Here is a 21931-nt window from a genome sequence, read left to right on the forward strand (position 1 = left end):
TGCTGATAATTCACTAATGATGAACAGCCATAGTACACAGATCTTAATTTCTAAGTAACATTTCTCATGAAAGGAAACAAGGGGACTTTAATAAAATGGCTGTTTGTGTAATACATATATTCATTTATTTTATACTTTCATGGTCACTTACGTTAGTTCTTTAAATGTTTATTGAGTTGAAGAAGAGAAAAATAATATACATACATTATTTGATATATATAATATATATATTGAGTTGAAAAAGAGAAAAAATATATACATTATATATATATTATATATATTATATATATATATATATAAAATAGGTATATTACAACCATACAGGACAGGATCTCAGAACTGAGAGAATATTTTAGTTTTCTCACCATTTGAGCATTAGTCTCTGGGATTATATCTCTCAGTCTTAGACAGTGTTTCACATTTCTGCATGTTTGCACTCAGCAGCATAAAAACTGATCAATATGTATTCCTCTGGCTATTGATCACAGTCATCCAGTTAACACTTCATAGAGGTCACATGTTCCTTTAAGTGATATGTAACATTTTGTAGTTTTTATTCACCTTCTCTATTAAAGACAATTGATCTGCTGGAGTATGGCAGTAAAAAAAAAATCCCCATATTTAAATCCAGATATTACAATGTGTATAGATAGATACTGAATAAATAAAATATAACAGTTTCAAAAGAATATTCTGAAGGGCCTCTAGGACAAATGATAAAAGGGCCATCACAAGCTAAATTATTCTGCTACTACTTTCATGGTTCTTAACTATCCTTTCTCTTCCATTACATGCATATTAGAAGTCAACATGTTCTGTTGGGAGGAAAATTATATTGCTTTTAATTCTGTGTGATATTCAATATTGTTCCCTTAGGCTTGAAGTAGACATTTTTTTTTCTCTTATTACACAGGTTATTCTATGTGCCAATAAGATAAAAATTAGGAAAGCCTAATGCTCTTACTTAATTTTTATTATTTTAGGACCCAAGGACCCAGTGCTACTGGGAAATGGATACTGGTACTTGAACATACTATTATACTTTAGCTAAACTGGTGGACATGTGCACACATACCAGAAAGAAGTGGAGGTGGGGGGAGAGGAAGAGGGAATGAGTGGAGACACAGATGGGGAATATAAGAAGTAAACCTAATTTCTGTATTGCATGACCAGAATACTGTAGATCTGGGCTAACTTAGAGTCTGTATGAATATTGTAAGGTCTAACCTAGAGATGGGAATTAATTAGACAGGGATAGCGCTTAGATAAATCATATTATAATGATTTTCAGATGGCATAAATTACTTCCTCTTTTCAGTCTTACCTCTTTTATCTCTTCAAACAAATGGGTGTCTTCTAAAACAGTTTCATTGATCATGGAAAGTTGAAATAGAAAAATTTTCTGATTGACATATATGGTTTTAGAATATCAAGAGTATAACCGTGTCAATAAAAAGTATCATAATCACTGTTCTTAACAATACCTGTCCCCAAGGGAAACTAGTTAATAGAAGCCTAATCTAGTGGGTTATTGTTATCATACCCCGATTGATCTAAGGGAAGAGAAATACCCAACTCCAAGCTACCTTAGTCATCCTGCCCTACCTAAGAGGGAAGAAAAAAAATGAGAAACACGTGAAGTTGAGTCCAGAGGCATAGGCTAAAAGACTTAGACCATTCTATAGAGTTATAGAATGATTCCCTTATGACACATTACCAACACAGTTAGAGGTCCATATATAGTAACTCCTTTAACTCAGTACATCATGCTCTACTATCAGGGGAAATAAATACAAGGTTTACCAAAAGGCAAAAACAAAACAAAACACAATTTGGAGTGACAGAACGAACATGACAACCATACATGGCAGAGATGTTAAAATTATCAAACTCGATATTTAAAACACCAATTATTGAATGATTATGTTTAAAATACCATGGTTAATGCAGACAGCATGCAAGAACAGGTAGACAACATAAGCAGAAAGATGGAAATTCTAAGAAAATAAGCAAATGCTAGAGATAAAACACTGTAGTAGAAATGAAGAATGTCTTTACAGGCTCATCAGTAGACTGGATATAGCTGAGGAAAAAAATCTTATCTGGAGGATATATCGGTAGAATCTTCAAATGCAAAAAGCAAAGAAAACAAAGACTGAAAAAAAATGAAACAGGAGATCCAGCAACTTTAGACAACTACAAAAGGTATAACAAATGCTTAATGGGAGAGCAGAGGAAAAGAAAAAAAAGGGACAAAAGACTTATTTGAAACAATTTCCCCAAATTAATGTCAGACACTAAACCACAAATTAAGAAAGCAAGAACATTAAACATGACAAAATTTAAAGTATGTTTTAACTAAATGAAAATGAAAATACAACTTATAAAAATGTGTGCAATACATGAAAAACAGAACTTGGAGGGAAATTTATAGTATTAAATGTGTATATTAGAAAACACAGGAGAGAATGCACACAGGCAGAGGTCGAAGGAAAAGCACACTCCATTGACCAGGAAGCCTGGTAAGGGCCTCCATCCCAGGACCCTGGGATCATGACCTGAGCCAGAGGCAGATGCTTAACTGTCTAAGCCACCCAGGCGTCCCCTAAATTGGCACTTTGAAGAGATCAAAAAAGTAAAAAAAAAAAAGTTTTTTTTTTCTTTCTAAAAATTTCATTGCCATCTTGATGCAGCCAGGAGCAAGAACTCCTGGCTGTGATTTGAGAATTGGGTGTTTGGCTAGTGTTTTAAGGCCCAGGCACCCCAAAGAAAGCCCTGGTGGTGGGAGTGAACTTCAATGCCCCTATTTAAAATGCACTGATAACATTAAGCAGATTAAGCCAGTTTAACCAAATGCCAGAATAACACTAGCTGTAAAGAAGGAGGGGGTCAGAACTGGCTTCTCCAGGCCAGATGAACGCACACAGAGGAGCCCATGCGGAGTGTCGAAAAACAAGGACACAGCCCAGGGGTTGGAAAGCCTCTACTCAGGAGTCCCTGGCTAACAAAAAAGAGAGAGATGATATAAATTACTAATATCACAAATGAAAGAGGGCACATCACTATACATTTCACTGACATTAAAAAGATAACATGGGATCCCTGGGTGGCGCAGCGGTTTAGCGCCTGCCTTTGGCCCAGGGCGCGATCCTGGAGACCCGGGATCAAATCCCACGTTGGGCTCCCGGTGCATGGAGCCTGCTTCTCCCTCTGCCTGTGTCTCTGCCTCTCTCTCTCTGTGTGTGACTATCATAAATAAAAGAAAGAAAAAAAAGGATAACATATTGTGAGCAACTCAATGCCTATACATCTGATAAAGTAGGCGAAATATATCGATTTCTTAAAAGGCACAATTTGCCAAAACTCACACAAGCAGACAATTTGTTTTTTGTTTTGTTTTGTTTTTTAAATAAATTTATTCTTTATTGGTGTTCAATTTGCCAACATACAGAATAACACCCAGAGCTCATCCCGTCAAGTGCTCCCCTCAATGCCTGCCACCCAGTCACCCCCATGCCCCGCCCTCCTCCCCTTCCACCACCCCTAGTTTGTTTCCCAGAGTTAGGAGTCTTCCATGTTCTGTCTCCCTTTCTGATATTTGAATAGGCCTACATCTATTAAAGAAATTGAATCAGTGATTAAAAATCTTCCAAGACAGCACCAGGAAAAAAAAATGGGTTCATTGGTGATTATAACATAGTAATGAGATATAAGGTTAATATACAAAAGTCTGTTTATTTCCCATATACAAGAAATCAGCAAGTGGAATTTGAAGGTAAAGACACAATAGCATGTGAGTTTATATCTAACAAAATATGTGTAAGATCTACATGATGAGTACCACAAAACTCCGAAGAACTAAATCAAAGAGTAACCAAAAAATAGAGAAATAGTCCATGTTCATGGTTAGGTAGTCCCAATATTATAAAGACATCAGTTTCTCACTAATGTGATCTGTAATTCAGTTTACTCTGAATCAATCCCAGTAATTTACCTTCGAGATATTGACAAACTGATTATAAAATTTAATCAGGATCGCCAACACAATATTAGAGGAGAATAACAAAATTGAAGGACTGACATCAACTTACCAACATCAAGATTTTTAAGACTTACTACAAAGACAGTGTGATATTGGTGAAAGAATAGACAAATAGATCAGTAAGACACAGTAGAATTTCCAGAAATAGACTCACTTGATTTTATAGTCAGCTGACCTCTGATAAAAGAGCAAAGGCAATTCCCTGGAGAAAAAGATCATCACTTCAACAAATGGCACTGAAATACTAAAACATTGAAAATGTTGTATATAGGCACAGACTTAAATCCTTCGCAAAAATTAACTCAAAATAGACCTAAATATAAAGTGCAAACTATGAAACTCTTAGAAGACAAGAGAGAAAAATCTATATGATCTTGGGTGTGGTGATGACTATTTAGACACATTACAATCCATGAAAGAAATAATGGATACTCTGGACCTAAAATTAAAAAGTTTTCCTCTGCAAAAGACAATGTGAAAAAAAAAAAGGAAACCACAGACTGGGAGATAATATTTGCTAAGGATACATTTTATAAAAGACTTATTAAAATATGCAAATAACTCTTAAAACTCTGTAATAAGAAAACAAACAGCTTGATTAAAATTTGACCAAAGACTTTGACAGACCCATAACCAAATGGCAAATAAGTTCATGAAAAGATGCTCAATATCATATGCTATCAGGGAAATGCAAATTAAAGCAATAAGATATAATAATACACTACATACATTAGAATGGTCAAAATCTGGAACACTGTCAACAGCAGATGCTGACAGAGATATGGAACAACAAGAACTTTCATTCATGGCTGTTAGGAATACAAAGTGGTACAGTCACTCTGGAAGACCTTAAGGTGGTTTGTCACAAAGCTAAACATACCTTTATCACATGATCCAGCAATTGTACTACTTGGTATTTACTCAAACGAGTTGAAACTTATATCCATTAAAAAGCCCTACACATAAATGTTTATAGCAACTTTATTCCTAATTGGCCAAGTTTGTAAGCAACCAAGATGTTATTGTTTAAAACAGATAAACCTGTGGTGCATCCAGATAATGGAACAATATTCTATGCTAAAAAGAAATGAGCTATCAGGCCATAAAAAGACATGGATGAACCTTAAATACTGAGTGGAAAAAAGCCAATATGAAAAGGTTATATTCTATATGATTCAAATTAATGTGTGACTTTCTGGAAAAGGCAGAACTATGGAGAGTTAAAAGATCAGTGGTTGTCAAGGGTTAGGGAGGAGGGAGAAATGAATAGGTGGGCCACAGACGATTTTTAGATCAGTAAAAATACTTTGTCATAATGATGGATACATACAATATATTTCTCCAAACTCATGGAATGTACAACACCAAAGTGAACCATTATTTAAACTATGGACTTCTGGTGATAATTATGAGACCCTTTAGGTTCTAACAAATGTACTATTCTAGTGGTGGATGGAGAAAATGGGAGAGAGTATTTATGTGTGGGAGTAGGGAGTATATGAGGAATTTTTGTAGTTTCTCTTCAATTTTGCTCTGAACCTAAAACTTCTCTAATAAAGTGTTATTTTAGAAAGTATACTAATTTAAAAAACCTTTTCATTACTCATTTCTGAAATCTTTTACTAAATATTCAGTCATTCTTGTACTTACATAATTATGATAAGGGTCTTCAGGGTAAGACAGTTTAAATTTCTTTCAATTTATTAAGGCCAATTAATGATCATAGAAGGGAAGCAATTAATCATAATTAGGCTATTAGAAATTGTGACAAACAGTAAAATTTACCTCAAATTATCAAGTGAAATATAAAAAGAGAGAAGAGGGAAAAGAAAATAATCTAAGACTAATTAATGACAATCAGGATGCCTTTTGTTAGTATGGTGATATATTAGGATATAATTTTAGTACATAATAGAGAACAAAATCTGTGGCTTAAACAGAATTGAATTTATTTTATCCAATGTAATATCCTGTATTTAACCTGTAATAGCCCTTTTAAAGTTTGTAAGAGATGTCTATAGCAAAATGTGATCTAGAACTCTGCCTCCTCCTATCTTGATGCTGTTTTGGTTTTAGTGTGATGTCTACATCTGCATTTTACAACTTTGCAAAACAGAACTATGTTAACCATATTCCAGGAATCTGGATAAGAGGGAGAGAGAGAGAGAGAGAGAGAGAGAGAGAGAGTTATTTCCTTGATGAAAACTGCATGGAAATTGTATGCATCATTTTTAATATAAATAGATCTCATGCATTATTTAAATATACTTATATTAAAATACTGGAAAAATGTTTGCTGCTTGAATGAAATTCCTACATTTTATTTGGCCACTGTACTCACATACCATTAACCAGAATTTAGCCAAAATTCATAGTTTTAAAGAAAACTAAGAGGTGTAAGATTATACCAGATGGTCTTGCAGCAAGCCAAAAATTGGGGGTTCTATGTTTAAATATAATGAAAGCACAACTACAGTTTCTAGAAGTGGTCTCTCCTAGGACTGATAATGGTCATTTGTAAATTCAGGCTTTCTGTAACAGACATGAAAGAATTAGTTATAAATGAATGAATGAATCCTACTGGGAACATACCCATATTTTCAATTTCCTCTTTATAAACTCCACTTGCCTCCACATTTATAGGTTTTTATCCCTTTACACTCTATGTAACCCAGATCTACGTCATGAGGTCCTCTTGGCTGACAGCCAGTGATTTGGGGACCATTTAATTCTCAGGGCTTTAGCAGGTTTATCTGCTCTATCATCATATTGGGCAAATCTGGAATATAATGTCAGATCAGAGATTTTAGTTTCTCATCATACTTATTAAAATTTTAGTTTGTAATTCAAATTTAATAGATACTTTCTGAAGAACCACAAAATCATCTACTTAAAGAGATCATTATATTAGTTTTAGTCATGACAAATAGAGGCTTAACCACAGAAAGAGATAATCACTCAAGTTCTTCTCAAAGTTGCCATGATAGCCCAGCTCCCTCTTAAGGCTCAAAACTTTAGTTTTCCAATTTGCATTTTTACTTTTGTGCCAAACTTTGCTTCTAATCCTTCTCAAATTGTTATAGTTATAATTATGACTGCTATTTTTTTATTATTTTTGAAGGTATGGCTTTTGATCTACAGTAAATGTCACATATTAAGTTCATACTGTTTGTTTCTGGTATCAAATATTTTGTATTCTAGTTCTGTCATTTAACATATTTATTAGTTCTCTTAGTTACTTTTATTAATATGCATATACACTTTTTGTATTTTTAAGAGAAAAATATTTTAAGAATATTGAACTATACTAAGGTAAAGAAAAAGTCCTGGATAATACCAAATAATATTTCTTATTAAGATTATTCTAAAAAAAAAAAGATTATTCTATTGACCATCATTCCAGGTATAATTATCTATTAGCCAGCCCTGTCTTTTCTATCTCGCAAATCACTTAAAATATACAATTCGCTTATTCATTGTTAAATTCATTGAGAAGTAATAATTTATATGAAATTTATATGAATATGAATTATATATGAATTTAAATGACATAATTATATTATGTCATTATAAAATTACATAATTGGCAACCCTACATTTTCTAACTTTTTATAGTGGGGAAAGGTGTAACATTCTCCATATTGCACATTTTCTATCAATAAAATAATTTGGTTTCCATGATAAATATTGTGAATTCAAACAAGAAGTATGATTTCTGTGTTTGTTTTATCTGCCAAAGCTAAATCAAGATGAGGTCTACATTAAGATTTGACCCCCCCAAATTCTTACTGAAGTCCTAGATTATCAAGTAAAAAAAAGTATTTTGCCAAGACAACCATAAGAAGGACATCAGAAACATCATTTTGAGGCAGGTAGGAATGAATCACTTATGTTTTCGACAATGCTAGGCTTCGAGTATATTTGAAATATTTGATTTTGCTATATTTTTCATGTTCATTAAGACAAACGAGACTCATATGGAAAGAAAATATTATAGGCTTACATGAAGAATTAAATCATGTAACCCCAGTACTGAGAGAACTAATAAAAATTTTATGTCAACATTTATGTATCTCATCAAGGAAACTTCCCCTTGTCTTTAATAGAATTGGAAAGTTACTGAAAAACAAATAAGGAAAATGCATTCTAAATCAAGCACTAACATGCATATAATTTTCTAACAGCCAAATTCTTAAACAATACATAGTTTAATTTACTTCCTGTATTGTAATTTTTTGACTTTATAAGTAAAAATTATATACTTGTGCTTTACTTAAGATTTACTCTATTTATGTGTAACCCATATATGTATCTTTCAGTCTAACCTGATTTTGTTAAAGTGATACTAATACAGAAATTTAGACTGAGAGGACTTTTCACTTCAAGTTTATGATAAGAAATTTTTCATTAACTGTATTCATTTAATATCTTTTATAGAATCGTGTATTGAATATGAATTTGAGTACTGGCCTCAAATATCTTCTTGAAATTAGTCTTTTAATCATATACTAAGAGCATCTCTATTATTATATTTTGTATTTCCAAGAAATGTCATTTCTAACATCAGGGAAACATTACGTAACCAAAGAGGGATTTCAGCCAATGAAGTGATAAAATGTAAGATCATATAAAAAATTACTAGTAGTAAATTTAGAATATCTTACATAGATAAATATGTTCTAACTTGTCATTGGGGAATGCAACTATAATTCTTTAAAACCTATATTACTTTTATTATATTTTGTTAAAAACAAATCATTATGCCCAGGCCACAGGTAGGAGAGGGAAAGAGAGATTGACAAAGTGGCAACACACCTCTCAGAATGAGGAATAGGTTTGTTATTGGGATGGTGTTGATGATTTCACCTTAATGTCAAGGCCAAAACCTATCAAACTTTACTTAACTATACTTTAAGAATATGTCAGTATCATCTCATACAGATGATTAAACAAAAGAAAGATGGAGAGAAAAAGAGAATGAAACAGAGACAGATAAACAGAGAAACAGACTTCATTAATTCAACTTTTTTCAGTAACCAAATTGGGTAAAGGAGCCTGTCCTGCCTTTATCATCTTGTGGGGTTTTTTTGTTTGTTTGTTTTGTTTTGTTTCTTTCAGAAATATTTTGTTGCTGTTATAAGCTGTTGTTTAACCCATGTTTAAACTGCTATATTTAAATTTTTTATTTTTATTTTACGTTATATAAATGAGGAGAATTTACACATTGCTAAATGCATGAAAAAATAAAGAATAGACCATCACTGAGGTGAATAGGCTTATAATGTAAGGAGACAGGTATTAAAAACAAAATTTATTAAGTATTATGTAATCTGTTTAGGACACTTTATTTTATATGTGTACATTTTTCCATTTTTCTTTTTTTTTTTAAAGATTTTATTTATTCATGACACACACACACACACACACACACACACACAGAGAGAGAGGCAGAGACACAGGCAGAGGGAGAAGCAGGCTCATGCAGGGAGCCCAACATGGGACTTGATCCTGGGCCTCCAGGATCATGCCCTGGGCTGAAGTTGGCACTAAACCAAGTATTTTTTATACAGCAAAATCAATGATCAAATATAATCATAGACAAAATGTTATCAGTGTGCTAGAACTTAGTAAATATTTCCTCATGTGTCATTTCTGAAGAATATACGAGACAATGAGTTCAGGTAACCAACATGATCAGAAAGATACCTAAATAAGGTGATGATGACCATTAAATTTAGTTTTCTATAGAACCAAGACAGTATATTAAGAGACAATATAGCATATTATGAGTATATATTTTGCCAGTATAGCTATATTACAACTATATAAATGTAGGGAGGGAAAGCAGATGGAAAAAAAATCTCAAAAAAAAATCGCTGAAATTATAACAATTGTATAAGTAGTGATATTAATACAGTATTTTACATACATATACTTTTATTAGCTCTTAGTATTTATATATAATAAATGTCATCACATGTACTTTATTATATATAAAACATTAATGTAAATGTTTGTTAGCTTTCCCTGTAAGATCTGAAAATCCTTCAGAAAGAAAAATCTGAAAAATATCTAGAAATGATGATGAATCCAGTAATATTTAGCATCCTTAACTCCCAGATCCCATTTCTTATTTTCAGAAACCATAGCTTCTTGAAGAAATGGCTGATTGAATATGTGAGGCAGAAGACATATTATTCTGTAATATCTTTCTTACCAGATTAGCATGAAACTATTAAAGACTCTGAGAGTCAAAGACTAAGGATTCAATATGAACAGGCTTCCACTGTCATAAGATGGAGTGATTTGAGTTTCAAATAACTATTTTTTTATTGCAACAAAGCCAACCAATATTGGTTATATTTATGATTTCCTAAAGATAAAATAGAAAATGCCATTTTCAGAGAGTGATAGAAAACCATTCATTATGTGGTAAATAAAGTGAAAGAATCAGGCATTTTTCCAAATTTCCCTAGGTCCGTTCTAACCTTGGATTGCCAAATCAAAGATGAAGTCTGCGTCCTTTTATAAAGAAATTTCAAACAATAACAAAAATAATGATAAAATTAGAATCTCACCATTTTTGCAAATTCCCTAAAATAATAATTTATAGGATTTAAGCATCAATGGCTGTGGAAATCTAAATGAGAGACAACTAGACATTGTGTGTCTTTATATACTTACCAACACCGTCTGTAGTCTTGCCAGAGAGATTGAACTAGAGTCTGATCTAGTAGAGACTAGAGTTTCTTCATATAGTTGCCAAGTTGCAGAAAATTCAGAGTGTAAAGATACATGTAGAACTGCACCAAGATTATTCATCATCAAAACCTGGAGTTTGGAAAACTGTACAAGTCAAGCAAAATAGCCAAATTTCTCCAAAGAATTTTTTTTAAGATTTTATTTATGTACTCATTAGAATACACAGAGAGGAAAGAAAAGAGAGAGAGAGAGAGAGAGACAGAGACAGAGAAGAGAGAAGCAGGCTCTATGCAGGGAGCCTGACGTGGGACTCAATACCAGATCTCCAGGATCAGGCCCAGGGCTGAAGGCAGCCAGCCCTAAACCGCTGAGCCACCCGGGCTGCACTCAATCAAGTAAATTTTAAAGATCTAACCGGTTTTATTGAGTGATTCATCTAGCAATATGAAAAAAGCTTCAAAAGGCTGCAGAAAGGGAAAATGTTTTTAAAGCATGGGAAGACATTAATGAAAAAAAGCGTTGTTTGAGGTGAGATTACCTTTCTTTGAGAGACAAAAGGGCCTATTGGGGATAAAATAATCTTCCTTTGGGAATTAAGATAGCTTTTAAATCTTGGTGGGTTTAGCATATAAGTGACTCCATTTCGGACTGTTTCTTTTTAACAGCATTAAAATGAGAAATACAGTTGGTAAGGGAAAACATTTGACAATACTAAGACTATTTAATGGAAGATTAAGATGAATAAAGTAAAAAAAAAAAAAGATGAATAAAGTAATAAAATGCCAGGACTTTGATATGTTGAAGAAAAAAAATGAGAAAGCTTGTTAAACATATGCTTTGATTCTAAGAATGTTTTGTATTAGGAATGTAAATATTGATCAGTATTAGGTAAATAGAGTGTTTCTCTTTGCTTGTTCAGATATCACCAGTAGCATAAGAAATGCCAATTAGATATCTAAGAAATTCTTAAGACTCAAGTAGAACATCTTATTTGCATATAAATAAAAGAAACATAATTTGTATCTAAGGTTATATTAGTCTGTGGGAGATTAGTTCTTTCTCATAATAATTTATTTCCACTATTTATTCAAGCCATTTTATTAGACCCAGATATTTCATGCCTTCTAGCATGAGCCTTCAAAGTGCAAAGACAAAAGGACTATAACACTAAATTTGTTGCTCAGACATTCTCTCATTTTTTTTTAAGTGTTACTTATTTTTTTTTAAGAGTTTATTTATTTATTCATGAGAGACACAGAGAGAGAAAGAAAGGCAGAGTCACAGGCAGAGGGAGAAGCAGGCTCCATGCAGGGAAGCCCGATGTGGGACTTGATCCCGGGTCTCCAGGATCATGCCCTGGGCTGAAGGCAGTGCTAAACCGCTGAGCCACCTGGGCTGCCCCATTCTCTCATTTGTTTATTCAAATCAGTCTGCACTAAAGCTTAGAAATGGTGGCTTTAGTTTGTAAGTTTTGTTGGCTTCTTTTAATTGAAATCTCTCAGGAGAATAGATCAAGCTAACAATAATTATTTTATTAATTTGAAAATTTAGTCTAACTTCCAGATTTATTATGAAATATGTTTTTATGGAACTTGGGTGGCTCAGTCGGTTAAGCATCCAATTCTTGATTTCAGCTCAGGTCTTGATATCAAGATTGTGAGATCAAGCCCTGCATTGGGTTCCTCACTCAGCAGGGAGTCTGCTTGGGATTCTTTCCCTCTGCCCCACCCCCTGCATGCTCTCTTTCTCTCAAATACATAAATGTTTAAAAAAATAAATTCCATCAGAAGAAATTATATTTCATTTATGAAGCCTTCAAGTTTTCCACATGTAGTATTCTACAATACCCACATCTTGAAATGACTAGAAGAGAAAAACAAAAAGGCTTAAATATAGAGCACTAGCTATATGGGAGTTTAAAGCCTGTAGTATTTTAGTATGGGTATGACATACCTTATTGCAAAATTAAACAAAAATTTTTCAAAATATTAATTCACCATGAGTGTAAAAATTACTTGCACTATTGAAGTGACTATATTTATCTGTATCTGATCTCTTGTCCCCAGTGAGTCCAAATCCACTCTTCAGTGGGAGGAATAATTGTCTAGTTAAGAAATGTTTGCTAATCCAATAATCCAGTAGGGCTTCTTTTTTCTTAATATTTCTTTTTAAATTCACTTATTCATGAGAGACAGAGAGGAAGGCAGACACAGGCAGAGGGAGAAGCAGGCTCCATGCAGGGAGCCCAACGTGGGACTTGATCCTGGGTCTCCAGGATCACGCCCTGGGCTGAAGGCAGCGCTAAACCACTGAACCACCCGGGCTGCCCTCCAGTAGAGCTTCTTAGTAACTTAGTCTCTGCTTGGGTGACTGAGCTAACTGTCTTTCTTCAGAGACCTATTATTTTTCTCTGCCAAGGTAGAAACTGGTATGAAGTTGAAATTCAGATAATTTTGTGATGGGAGAGTAGGGAAATGTGAAGAAGGTTGGATCCTTGAACTGACAGGATATTCTCTCACCCTTTCTGAAATATACTTTGATGTGAATTATTAGTTTGTATCACTGGGTGCTAATTCCTTACAGTTAACGATCCTAACTACTTTCAGGGATTTCATGATTGTGGTCATTTGCTCTCAGTTTCAAAGCTCCTAACTGCTAAAGCCACTTTTTTCTAATGCCAACCTTTTCTGGTCCCTTGACATAAAGGAGTGTGTTGCCCTCAAACAGTCACCCAGGCTTGCAGGAAATTTTTGGTGACTTGATCAGCAATGGCAGGACAGGAGTTTCCCCATCCAGTCCTGTTCTTTTCTAGCACTTCTGCTTGTGCCTTTCTGTCGGTGCCCTCTATGTACATACTGGATGTGGTTGAATGCAGGGCCATTCCCAGAAGCATATCTGCTCTTACTAATCAATCAGGGGTGTCCTGATGTTATGTATTATAGCAACACACTTTAAAAAAAAATGGACTTAATTTTTCCATAATTGCCTCTTTGGAAATGATCTTGTAGTAATCATTCATTCATTCCTTTTCTCCCTCCCTCCCTTCCTTCCCTCCCTCCTTTCTTCCCTCCCTCCCTCCCTTCTTTCTCTTTGCCCTCTCTTCCTCCTTTTTTCCTTCCTTCATTCCATTTTTAAAAATTAATGGACTTTATATTTAAGGCAGTTTTAGCTTTACAGAAAAATGAGCAGAAAATACAGAGTTCCGGATCACTAGGTGGCTCAGCAGTTTAGTGCCTGCCTTCGGCCCAGGGTGTGATCCTGGAGTCCCGGGATCAAGTCCCACATCAGGCTCCCTGAGTGCTTCTCCCTCTGCCTGTCTCTCTCTCTCTCTCTCTCTCTGTGTCTCTCATGAATAAATAAATAAAATCTAAAAAAAAAAAAAAAATACTAAGTTCTTGTACCAACCCTCAATCACTGAGCCCCCTCTCATTTCTTCTGTTTTTAACGTCTTGCATCAGTGTGGTAAATTGATTACATTTGATAAGCCAATAATGATACATTTACTAGGGCCCATAGTTTGTATTACTATTCACTCTTTATGCTGTACATTATAGGTATTTGACAGATGTATGATGCCATATATCCATCATTTCTCTCTGCCCCTTTTTGAAAATTCTTCCTCTCTCCTTTAATTCCTTCAACTAATTACCTGTTGACTTGTAATTAGCCCTGACTTTAACAAAGTAGAAGTATCAAGTGTAAATAAAAGTGCGAAGTCTGCAACAGACTAACTCAAATGTTTATGTAAGAGAGAAACAACAGAGACAATTCCCATATTGCAAAATAAAAAGCATTTCCCTGGAAACACAATAAAGGCAGGCAACTTACCAGTTTTGGACAGCTCAGAAGTTAATGTTTCATAAGTTTGAAAGATTAGGGTATATGCTAGGAAGTGCAAATATTATCTATTATTCACCAGGGGTATGTTTGTTCCTCAGAGGAGAGGTGGGAGCTGCACTTGGAGGGATATGCAGTAGTCTGGTAATGAAAGGTATTAAATGCTATGTTAAAAGTTAGAAAATTGGCCAAAGTTAACACTGCTTCAGGCAATTGGCTGGTGATTTGACAAAGAAAAATAAATGTTAGGTTGTTACAAATGTCAAAGGAGAAAAGTAGGGGGGACAGTGTTTTCCCAAATCTTAAAAAAGAAAATCTCAAACTAAAGCATGACAATACACAAACATTTTTGAGAATTTAATAAATGTAGACAAAATGTAGAATTCAATTGAAGTGCCTCGTTTTCTATATAAAACTTGAGAATTCTGACAATCTACTGAGAATGTCACCTTTCTTTCTTTCTTCTTTCTTTCTTTCTTCTTTCTTTCTTCTTTCTTCTTTCTTTCTTTCTTTCTTTCTTTCTTTCTTTCTTTCTTTCTTTCTCTTTCTTTCTTTCTTCTTTCTTTCTTTCTTTCTTTCTTTCTTTCTTTCTTTCTTTCTTTCTTTTAGGTTTTATTTATTCATGAGAGACACAGAGAGAAGCGGAGATATAAACAGAGAAAAGCGGAGATATAGAAAGAGAGAGAAGTAGGCTCCCTGTGAGGAGCCTGATGCAGGACTGGACCCCAGGACCCTGCTATCACACCCTGAGCCAAAGGCAGATGTGCAAACACTGAGTCACCCAGGTGTCCTGGCATTTCTAATAACATAGCGATATTGTTTTCTACTATGTTAATAAGAATCTTAGAAACAATTAGTATTATATAGATACTTCCTGTTAAAATTTATAATACATTTAACGACCTTTTCAAGTAAACCTAGATCCTTGTATTTCATGTCAGTTTGAGGGAAATTTCTATTCACTTCCCTCAGATTTCGTCATGAAGAGTTTTGTTCCAATCAGCCCCTCTTTATTGCACTTTATGCTGAATCTTTCTACTTCCTGACCTGATTGGTGTGTGTCGTATATTGTTTCATGTTCCTCTGGATGAACCCAATCTAATGAATAGCTACAAACAACAGAGTTATTTTTCTCTTTTGTTTTTCCTCTACTCCACTCTACTTTTAGGAAAACTCGAAATATATCCAACTTTCTACATTAATATTTTCCTAAGAAAGGCTGTTTTAAGCTTCAGGGTAGAAGTAGATATTCAGATGCTCAGATGTGAAACCCTTTCAAATGTGGAACCACTTTCTCCAATTAGCCTGCAAACTATGGCAGAATATGCTACCCAAAATATACCAGGTTGGCATAAGGATTATTTTAAGAAAAAGGCACTTGAGAATCAGCAGGTACAGGAAGGTCATTCTAATTTCCTTTTCTGTCTGAAATCAGGAGATAAAAACTCCTTGTGAAAGGTGCCCTCCCTCTACCAAGAGAAAAGAAACATTGTTTGACAGGGAGGCAGAAACAAGAGAGAATTCTGTACAAATAGACCTCTTTAAAATAATTCTTATCTTGTTCTAGTCTCCCCACATAGTTGAATTACTTTTCCATAACTGCTTCTCTTTGTTCCATCTAGTATAAAAGAGTCTATCTTTTTTTTTTGAAGGGTTTTTTGTTTGTTTAATACATCTGAAAAGAATGCATATACAAAGAATTGAGACATGAGAAAGCATTGGTTCAACACTAATGAATCTACAATAATTAGGATTTGGGGAAGGGGGAGAAGATTACCTAAATATTTTTAAAAATTGGAAACTGTGACCAAAATAAGTGGATAATATCCCTATTAACACTTATGAAGAGTCTTCATAAGACTCCATGATTTTTTATTAAACTAGAGAGCCTTAACTAGCTACTCTAGGGTTCCTCATATGCAAAACAGAAATAAGGGGATTCCTCTGACTGGTCCCCATGTTGTTAAATGTTCTCCCCACCCCCATCCCCACCCCCAGCTTCTTCATGAAGCAGATCTCCATCCTCCCAACTTAAAAGAAGATGTGCATCATTCCATAGACATCTGTCTCCTAGCGCCACCTCTCACATTTCTTCGATTCACCAGGTCTTCAGTTGTGTTCTAGGAACACTGTTATCATACACTATTAAGCTGGACATCTATGCTAAGCATATAAGACAATGACTGACAAGGAAAAAAATGTTTTTTAATTACGTACTCAATCCATTTGGTGTATTTCAAAAGGTGCAAAGAGTCTATCTTATGAAAGCTCTTCTATCACATTGAACTTAAATCTGCATGTTGTTCTGTTGATCTTTCTTATGTCAATTTAATTCTTAGGTCCAATGAAAAAATCAAAAAGGGTAGAGGGAAGATCTTGACTCCCTTACATCTATCAGAACAAGGCAGGCATTTACGTTTCTATTTGCCTAACCCATTATCTCTCTCCTCTTTGAGGCTAGGGAGAAAAACAAAGGATTGTTAGTCACTCTATTATATAATATTTTTGGTGTGCTAATCTAACATAAATTACTCTTTCGAGAATTTTTAGAGAGAATACCCTATGTTAGAATTTTGAGTGTATTCTTGAATTCCCATAGTTTCATTCATTTAACTGTTGACCTTGACATTATTTAGATGGGATAATGGAATATTTAAACATATATTTATGTAGACAGACTCAACTAATTATATTAACTTTTCTTCTTGAAACCAGCATAGATGAAATTTTAAAACAGTGACAATAAGTCCTATCAAAATGAGAAACTAAATTTATATTTAGGATGTGGCTTTATGAAATATTTTATTGTAGCGATATAGATATATAACTTCAGATTCAGACAGATCCTTGGGAAACAGTCAAAAATCACCTAGATGTAATTTGAATACAGTAGGAATTGTGACCTATAATAAGAGAAAATGAAAGAGAGAGAGAGTGAAAGAAAGAGATAGATAGATATGGGGGTAGTGGGAGAGAGTGTTTAATCAAATCATAAAGTAGAAACAGGTTCCTGCAGAATTGTGTAAAAATGTAAAATCTGGTAGAATTATATCAAAATGTTACTAGGGCAAAATAGGAACCTTTAAGTTCTAACCCTGGTAAATATAAAATTGTCCAGATGGTAAAGGTTGGTAAATATTGTTTTAGTATGCATGTGTGGGGAGAAATTTAGACATGTTTATCTCCCTAGCTCAAACAAGACTAAGATACTGACATGACTTGAACACAAAAATATGAACAATGAGACCCCAATTGTGGTCCCAGTTTAACAACAATAAAAATTTGGTCACTCTGTGTGTATGTGTGTGACAGTTATCACCCTGAACAAAAATTATCTAGCAAATAAGTGATCTTAGTAACCTCAGCTGTTAACCTCAGTTCACTTTGTTAATTCCAGTTTACTTCGAATATTGTAATTATATCATTAAGGTTAAGATATTTTTAACCCTGGAAAGGTTTAGAATAAAATATAGAGATGATGATATAAATCATAGATACATTAATGATATACTTTTGGTTAGGGATAATATCTGTATTTGGAATAAAAAATGTAATGATTAAAATAATTACATATCTTAGAGACTTGAAAAATTTAGTTTGGTTGTTTTATTAAAATGTGTAATTGAGTGATAGATTTTACACTTCATATTTTATTTTAAAGTTTAAGTAAGGAGCACCTGGGTGGCTTAGTTAGTTAATCATCCTGCTCTTGATTTTGGCTCAGGTCATGATCTTGTGATTGTAAGAGCAAGCCCTGGATCTGGCTCTGTGCTAGGGTGGAGCCTACTTAAGATTCTCTCTCGCTCACTCTTCCTTTGCCCCATCTCACTCCCTCAAGCTCTCCCTTTTTTTCTCTCTCTCTCTCAAAAAAAAAAAAAAAAAATCTTTTTTTAAGTTATATGAAAATTTTAATCCCTGCAAGCAACACTGGAATGTTGAAGACAACTTGAAAATCTTTCTAAATTTACTATATTAAATTTACTGTTATGGATTAAATAATTAGGATTAAAGTATCAGTGACTGAGATTTTAAGAGAATTTTATGTTGATTAAAATAAATATAAGGTGCTCCTGAAGCCGCCACCTCTGCCGGAGGCCACAGCGGGACCCACCCTGGAACCATGTTTCCAACCAGTATGACAATGACGTCACTGTTTGGAGCCCTCAGGGCAGTATTCATCACATTGAATATGCAATGGAAGCTGTCAAACAAGGTTCAGCCACAGTTGGTCTGAAATCAAAAACCCATGCAGTGTTGGTTGCATTGAAGAGAGCACAGTCAGAGCTTGCAGCTCATCAGAAGAAAATTCTCCATGTTGATAAGCATATTGGGATCTCAATTGCGGGACCTACTGCTGATGCTAGACTGTTATGTAATTTTATGCTCCAGGAGTGTTTGGATTCCAGATTTGTATTTGACAGACCTCTTCCTGTGTCTTGTCTTGTATCTCTAATTGGAAGCAAGACCCAGATACCAACATAATGGTATGGTGGGAGACCATATGGTGTTGGACTGCTTATTGCTAGTTATGATGATATGGGCTCTCACATTTTCCAAACCTGTCCGTCTGCCAACTATTTTGACTGTAGAGCCATGTCCATTGGAGCCCGTTCTCAATCAGCTCGTACTTACTTGGAGGGACATATGTCTGGGTTTATGGAGTGCAATTTGAATGAACTGGTTAAACATGGTCTGCGTGCCTTATGAGAGACACTTCCTGCAGAACAGTACCTAACTACAAAGAATGTTTCCATTGGAATTGTTGGTAAAGACTTGGAGTTTACGATTTATGATGATGATGATGTATCTCCGTTCCTGGAAGGTCTTGAAGAAAGACCACAGAGAAAGGCACAGCCTGCTCAACCTGCTGATGAACCTGCAGAAAAGGCTGATGAACCAATGGAGCATTAAGTCACAAACCAGTCTATATGTGTATTATCAAATATGTAAGAATGCAGGAGCCCTTACTGATGACAGTAATCTATACTTTGAACCAAAAGATGCAGCGTGGTCTTCTGGTATGTTTTAAGAATCGGTCCAGATGTGTTTTTCCCAAGTAACTTGTCTGAACCATATAATGGTGTGCATTTTTCTTGAGAGGGTCTATATAATCATTTTCTAGAAAGTATAGTTATCTGTACTAATGTTTTTATATGAAGAACATAGTGTCTTTGTGGTTTTAAAGACAACTGTGAAATAAAATTGTTTCACCTGCAAAATAAATAAATAGATAGATAGATAGATAGATAGATAGATAAATAAAAGTTCCTGATTCTATCAGAGTAAATTGTAGTACTTTACTCCTTTAGAGAGTATCTTATCATTGTTTTCTTTCTTTTCCTTTAAAATTATGTTTTATTAGGCTGAAGTCTTTAATTTGTATACTTAGAGAAGACACTGAAATTATCAGAACTCCAATTACATCATCCATAAAATGAGACTCTTAAATCAGATGATTTTTAAATGACCCTGCACTAAATGTCAGAAGCAAACAGAAACATGAAGACTATAATTCAAAGACTTAAATCTGTTAAGGGACATTCTTTTTCTTTTTTTAATTGTAAAATTATATTCTTACACATGGCTAAGGAGAGATTGCTTCCTGCAGAGAGACAAGAACTGAATGAGAAGTTGTGCACTGCTGAGGGTCCTCATAGTCCCCACCCAACCACTGAGCACCTCCTTGATCTTTCAATTAACACCAAAACAAAGCCACCATTACCTCATATTTTTGGAATTTGAAGTAATGTCTTGCTAGTGTTTGATTTACATTTTAAAGATGAATTCAGACTGCTCCTTTATCAGACTGTGATTGATTCACTTTTTATTCAGTAAAATAGCTAAAATGATCAATTTTCTCAGACTTTAGAACATTTAAATGCCTGTATCTGCAGCTGAAAATTGTCCAACTTTATAAAAAATTCTGAACCTAAGTTTGAATATTTATTTTTATATGTACGCATGTTATGCTCTGTTCCTGAAAAATTATCAAGTCAAATGTTTATAGAAGATTTACTGTCATGATTCTAAACATTTAACCTGATTTTTTAAATATAGCTTAAAATCTGGCTCTAAATCTTCCATCTCAAGTTTGTTACTTTAATGTTTTTAAGTTTCTTTTTTCATTACTATAGATTGTGTTTAATGTGCTAATACTTTATATTAAAAATAATATTGTTTTAAATCATATTTTAAAATATTTTCTTTTAATACTTTAATTTACATTTTATAATGATTTTATCATGTTTCTTGCATTTGAAATGTATGTTAAATTCAGTTGTCTGAAATCTGTGAGGAATCAGGAAATGTTTATCTCCACTTAGTCTTTTACGAAGGGTAATAAGCTGCTTCTCAGCTGTATTAGACTAAGGACTTAGATTTAAGAGGAAACAATCTTCAAAATAAAATACCCTTGTGGCTTTCTATCCCTCAATTTAAGAGTTAGTCTTGACTTACTCTTCCAGTATACTGCAGATACTCTCTCCTTTAGCTTTCACCAATTTGAACTACTAGAAATCTGAATTTTCGTTTTTCGTTGATCCATGTGGATTTTATAACATGACGGTAGTCTCTACTCTTTGGGACAATATATCTTCAATTTTGTGTAGTTTTGTGCCTGACCATTTTTGTTGGTTTCCTCACAGTAGTATCTATATTACTTTCCTACTGCTGCTATAGCAAATATCCACAAATGCAATAGCTTTAAAAAATACAAATTTATTGTCTTACATTTCCAGAGACCAGAAGCCCTACATTAATTTCATTCAATTAAAATCAGGGTGCCAACAGGGCTGTTTCCTTCTGGAGGCTATGAGAGAATATTCCATGCTCTTGTAGCTCACTGCATTATACCATTTGTAGGCCATTCCTAATCTTCAGAGTTTATTACTCCAGTCTCTGCCTCCAACATTGCATTACCTCTTCTCTCTTTTATACTTGAACCTCCTTCTGGCTCCCTTCTATAATGACACTTGCAATTACATTTAAGGTTACCAGATAATCCAAAATTTATAATGTAATTTTTAAAAATAGATACTGTAGTAGGTGTGTATCCTACCAACCTACTACAGTTGGAATAATATTTTGAAAAATTCTTCTTCCAGTCCAGAATATGAGTAAACTATGATGGAAATCAGCACAATATTTGAGAGGTTGATGTAAAACAGAAACCACTTGTTAACTTGGTGTCAGTATTCAAGCACAGTGGGAGCTCAAGCACGTTGTAAGTGTTGTGCTAAGTTACCTCATTCATAGGGGGTAGCTGCCATGCCCCCAGATAGTCCAGCTGCAGCCAAATATCTTCCTGTAGATTCTACAAGTCCTAGATGAGTTGTATGGGCATCTCCAGTT

The 21931-nt window shown here is 34.2% G+C and overlaps 1 pseudogene; it reads left to right on the plus strand.

Annotated features, from left to right (window-relative positions):
• LOC100684460 overlaps positions 1-19549 on the plus strand; it is a 53594-nt pseudogene extending 34045 nt beyond the window's left edge.
• Positions 19550-21931: the final 2382 nt, after the last annotated feature.

The sequence above is a fragment of the Canis lupus genome, chromosome 22 (genome assembly GCF_011100685.1).
Source record: "Canis lupus familiaris isolate Mischka breed German Shepherd chromosome 22, alternate assembly UU_Cfam_GSD_1.0, whole genome shotgun sequence".
Classification (NCBI taxonomy): domain Eukaryota; kingdom Metazoa; phylum Chordata; class Mammalia; order Carnivora; family Canidae; genus Canis; species Canis lupus.